General features: G+C 43.6%; 2 long non-coding RNA genes across 2 annotated transcripts in view; one reads left to right on the top strand and one right to left on the bottom strand.

Moving 5' to 3' along the window:
* Window positions 1-21: 21 nt before the first annotated feature.
* On the top strand, window positions 22-3592 carry LOC108447570. The gene is made up of 2 exons (XR_001863213.1): window positions 22-265; window positions 2726-3592. It is a non-coding gene; the product is annotated as an uncharacterized LOC108447570 (long non-coding RNA).
* Window positions 290-5704, bottom strand: part of LOC108447568 — a 25694-nt gene continuing 20279 nt past the window's right edge. Inside the window, exon 4 of the long non-coding RNA XR_001863212.1 lies at window positions 290-2430. This is a non-coding gene — a long non-coding RNA (uncharacterized LOC108447568). The remainder of the gene's footprint in view (window positions 2431-5704) is intronic.

Genomic DNA, 5704 nt, shown 5'->3' with positions numbered 1-5704 from the left:
TGAGGAAGCCAGACACCGGCACGGGCGGCGGTAGGCCGGGCCATCGCTTGTCCTCGGGCTCCCTGTGTGTCCCCTAAACATAAGTGGGGCTGGGCTGCCTTTACTCACAACCTTTTTGTTAACAACGTTTTCCCAAAATGTAAATTGTGCAGCTAGCACAACTGCTTTCTCTAAACGACGGGCACAAACCATATTTCTGCTCCTCGAGATCGTGGCTTTCCATGTAAAAAGCCAGAGGAACTGCACAGCCTGGGATAGTGGACAGGTAAATACCTAAATTCAGGGACTCTGATACAAGGTGACCATTATTAAAGTAATTATTAGGAGTTGGACTCGCTGACCCATATGGGTCCCTTCCAACTCTGGGTATTCCATGGTTATTGTTTCTCTTCCTACTAGGGTTATGGAAACAAAGACTGCTCAAGCTGCCCCCCCTGTTGCCCCTATTTTCCCAGCCACTCCAGTTCTGGTCTGTTCCCACTGGAATTCACAACTTGGACACTCAGCCCACTTGGCAGGGGCATGGACATGCAGGTACCCCCCTCTGACACAAGGATGGAGTGACTCCCCAGCCTGTGCAGATCACAGAAAATGTGGGCTTAAAGGTGACTAATAATATAAATATACACATGGAGACACAGCATTGCTAAATTTAGGAGATGAGTATTTTGTCATCAACCAAAGCAAAGGCCTTTCAAAAATAAATATTTGCTTACGTCTCCACTGCTCCAAAATCAGAACATTAATGGCTATGACGATGATCTTACCCTTACAAAACCTCTCATCAGAAAAAAACCTAAGCTCTCTTGTTCTTGCCTCTTATTAAAAACATTTTTTAACGTTAATTGAAAATTTCTGAAGGTCATCCAAAAAATAAAGAAGAAAAAAAAAATACAAGTAAAACTGTAATCAGAAGTAAACAGAAAAGTAATCAATTTTAAATCTCTAACTGCTAGGCTTTTTGCAAGAAAACTGCATCACTATGCAGGTAAACTGGCACAGGAAGACAAGGGTGAATGTCCTTGGTGATATTTTCCAGTTTTGTGGCAATTTCCACTTAATAGCAACTGTATCAACACAGCCAGGGTTGCTTCTGTTGAGATCTTTTGTTGGACTCTGTCACATCTGCCTAGTCAGAACTTAAGCCACAGGGATCCAAGCCATAAAATCATTCTGGCCAATGCCTATCTATTAGCCCCAGATTGAAATTGATGGCCCTACATCTCAGAATAAAGTTCGACAGATGTGCATAATGTTTGTAGGATCAGAGACTATTACAATAAATTGTAAAAAATACACATTATTTCAGTGTTGCTTTCAGTCTAAACCAGCAGCTTGAAGACAAGTTTATTATTTAGTTCCCCATGAATTTAGTTCCCAGATACGTCCTTGTAAGCATGTTTATTTACAGCTGTATGGGCATCATATGACAAAAAGAATATTAATGAGTCACTTCTCTTCTGCAAAATCTGCAATGCCGTGCCAGGCTGGCACCCAAGGGCCACCAGTGCCACCCTGAAATCACACCAGGTGTTTTAGGGGAGACCGGGATTAAACTGGCAGAGAGATTAAACAAGTGAGCCAGATTCCCAGGTTGCATTTCTGTGGTCAAAATGGTCCATGGGCTTCAATAGCTATGTTTATGCTCCCATATCTCACCATCAATCAACTGTTCTATAAAAAAAACCTCTTTTTTTTCTGTGCCCTTTGGTGTGAAGCCTTTCAGCTGTAAGCCTGTTATTGCTGGGTTTGAGCATCAGGCCCAAAATAAGACTCCACAAAGGCCCAAAATGAGATTGAGGTACTATTTTGTGTAGAGATTTCCTTCTCAGGCCTAGCAATAAAAAAGAATTCAACATTTTTTCACAGTGTGATATTTGGAAGAAATGGGGCTGTGTTGTGTATAAGTACAGCAGAGAAGCTCACACTCTGCTTTCCACGAGCCTTTTCCTGTTAGGAGTAATTCTCCCTCAGTGTTTTCCTGGCATTGGCACAGGTTTGTTACACGCCTGTTTCCACACTGAGCAGAGAGTCTTGCCCTTTACACAGCAGTGGGCTCATAAATGGGGGCCATTCTGGCTGCCTCCCACACAACCAGCTCAACTTGCCTTGTGTTTGGTACAGTCCCTGCACCTGTGCAAAATGGGCAAAAATGGTGGTAACTCATACACAGTTTACATGGCCATAACTGCAGCAAAGAACAAATAGATCCCGAATTACTGTGGCGACAAAGAGCTCATGCTGACAGAGTTAACTTGAAGATACTGAAGGGAATTATTTAACAGCTATGAGATAAACAGCTATGATATGGACTGACTGGACATCTCCAGGGATTATCCACCAAGGACCACTATAACCACCTGCTGGAGTTCTTGTACCTAATGGCTCTGAAAATCTTCATTGATGCAGAGATTTAGCTCCTGGTCAGCACTGTATAAGAAACACACCAAAAGTAATACAAAAGAGTTAATTTAAAGACCCATTACTGTAAAGAAAGACATGTGTGAAAGTTTAAGCATGTCAGAAATCAGACTAGTGTTGGCACGACCAGGATCTTTCCTGTTCTTTCCCATTTTCCAAATATCTGCCCTTACTGAAGAGCACAGCAGCTGAACTGTTGAGTAGGTGGGGGCTTCCTCTCTCCTTCTGCAGACAGATTTTACTTGTCTAGAAACTGTTGTTGCTGTACTAGTACTAAAAATTCCTGTCTTTTCTAACTCAAAAGCACTGGAAGTGTCTTGTGCTGGACAGACATATTCATTCAAGGATGATCTTCAAAAGAAAATGAAAGAGCCATTTCGGAGAAAGAAAGAGCTGGCTGTCTGCATGAGGACAATCTCCACTGTGCAGTCCTGTGACAGGTGAGAACCAACTCCATTTTGCCAGGTTAATTCCAAAAGCTCTGTTTATTTCCCTTCCATTTCTGGAGCTTGGGATCTAACACAAGCCCTCTCTGTGGAGAAAAGTTGTGCTTAAGTATTGTCTACGCGATTTCCCAGGATTTTCTCTACTGCACTTTAGCGTGGCTTTGTTTTGTTTTTTTTCCATTATGAATTGTGTCTGACAGTTGGGGAATACAGCATCTCTCACTTTCAGGGAGGAATGCCTCGCTGCCCTTTCTCCAGCTCACAGCCAGCACAGAGGGGAAGGCGCTTTTCCCTGTCAGTAGAGAGGGATCTGCCGCCTCTTGTCTAGCACAGAGCCAGGGACCTGCATGCTCAGAGGCTAACCTGAGGTATGAGCCAGATAAATTATGAAATCTCACTATCTTTATCCTCAAGACAAACATGAAGCACATTCTGTGAGGATAATTGACTTTAAAGGCTTGCTAAAAAAAGACACTTCCCAAAAGCTTTAAACACCAGTTCAGTGAACTCCATTTTGATGCCTTTTGCAACTCTCCTTCCCTAGGGATCTGTCTCTGTGTATCCTGAGCTATGCCCAAGACATTTAGCTCTGGTTCTGTTTGTTTTGTTACCTCCATTCATGTGTAGTATCTGTAAAATCAAAGTGCAATAACTAGTAATTCACCTAACAAATTTTAATGAAAACTCTAGCTTTTATGGTTTCAATTATAAAAAAAAAAAAAAAAGCCAGTTTTCCCAGCTTCAAACTCACATCATCCCAGCTGACAGAAGAAACTGGTCTGTGTTCAAACTGGGCAGTGAAAAGAGGGCTCCTTTAATTACAATGAAAGCCTGCTTGGCCAGAAATTTTCTAAGCTTTGCTGGGTCTTGCAGCATCTGTTTGGAGTGGGAAGGAGAGTTGTGTGGTGCACAGTATGGCCACTTGGCAAACAGAAATGTTAAAAATGTGCCAGGGAAGTCTGAGATAGGCCCCGTGATCATGAGTCCATCTCCAGCAAAGGATGAGCATTGACCACCCCTCTGCCTAGTGATGGAAATGGGCTTTAGACCTCTGCAGGGCAACTTTAGGGCACCTAGTGAAAGGGATATTCATTATATCCCTTTCACTAGTGCCTAAAAGAGCACTTCCTCTGTGTGGATGGGGACGATCACAAGGCGCAAGACAGCGAGGCCCAGGCTCCCAGCCTGGCTATGGCTTGCCATGGCTGGTCAGATGAGGGTGTGGCATTTTGCTGGGGTAAGACACAGATCACTTGCATTCCGTAAGTTATGATGACCAGATTAAATTCCCAAGGTCTATCCATGTTCTTTGGTGATACAGATAGTTTGAAATTTCATTTCTGTAGACTGTCTTCTCTGTACAGTACAATAAATCTTTGTGTCAGTGTAATGTCAAATGGGCTCAGCTGCCGAGCTGTTAAAAATGGAGTGTGGTGTTCCTAGACACTGCATTCTTGTCTTCAAGCTGGAAGTCAGTAAGGTAGAAAAAGGCACCAACTACTACAGCCTAAGAAAACTACATCAAAGAGGGCAGTGGGTCAGGAAAGTGGTGATTCAGACTGTCCTGTACAAGACTGTTAAGTAGAAAGGAAGGGCTGTCACAGAAAGAAATACCGAAGTTTGGTACTAGGCTGAATGAGGTTTTAAACTTTTTTTTTTTTTTTTTTCCCCATTTTTGGGGTTGTTGAATGTTAATGTTCTGCAGGTAGAAGCTCAGGGAAAAATATTTTCAGTCAGACCCCTATGTAGATGCCTGATCTTGTAAGTTGTCTCTTGTGCTGACCCAGAGGCTCAGTTCTGGGGAGATTTTGACTGAATAATGGCCAAGGAGAGAGAAATATATGCAAGTGACATGTAACAAAGCAACCAACACTTCAGTCTTCCTGGGATTTCTTTCCTTTTGAGATCCAGTAGTAAACTGGAGAGGTACAAGCAAAAAAAAAAAAAAAATCCAACATTGCCTACCTGCAGAACAGTTGGAGTGCAAGGAAGGGGTCAGCTACAGTTCACAGGGGCCTTGCCACCTGCACAAAATCATCACCCAAATTAGCCTGACACAGTAAAGCAGTGGCTCCAGGTATCTGATGGCAGGAAATGGGAGAGCACCAAATCCCCAAACAAAGAGTCACGTGGCGTGGGAACCATGAATTTTAGCTACATTGGTTCAGTATTTGAATCCCCAGATAAACTATGGATGTCCTCAATCTTACTGACGCCTGAAGGATTTCTGGAAGATTTCCAAGTCATACAGCCTCCTGAGAAACTTGTTTGCATTTTCTCCTGTATGCAAATTGCCAAGGCAGCAATCCAGCAATACTCAAGTGCTTGCGATTATGGCGTTGCCCTTTGATTCCCCATCCTGAGAGCAGGTAGCATCTTGAAAGATCAAACCCAGCCTGAGGACATATTAAGGATATTTGTTCTGAGAGAAGTTGCCCCCAGAAATGGGGGAAAGGAAAATGCTCCCTGCATATTGTGACTACAGAGCAGACGGGTAAACCCACACCACAGTAAAGCCTTCCATTCGGACCTTCTTCTTTCAGCTCTCTCCCTGACAAGACGGTGGCGTGCCCTGTCAAAGATCAAAGCAATCACATCTCTTCACTACTGGTTTATGCCCATCTCGTTTTAACACTTCATTTCCTCTTGGTCAAAAGTCCAGTCCTTCCCCTGCTCATCTTCTGGCTGACAGCTCCACCACTTCTGAGCACCACTTCAGGACCCTCTTTTCCACAAATGCTTTTGCCCCAGGGGCTGCTTCATGGACTCTTCACAACTTTTCTGTCAGCAGCGCCTGCTCTCCAGCCTCGGTGGCTGCTGAAGGCATCAGTGCTGTG

Source organism: Corvus brachyrhynchos, unplaced genomic scaffold, assembly GCF_000691975.1.
Source record: "Corvus brachyrhynchos isolate BGI_N302 unplaced genomic scaffold, ASM69197v1 scaffold200, whole genome shotgun sequence".
NCBI lineage: Eukaryota > Metazoa > Chordata > Aves > Passeriformes > Corvidae > Corvus > Corvus brachyrhynchos.
This window is presented reverse-complemented; position numbering and strand designations above follow the sequence as displayed.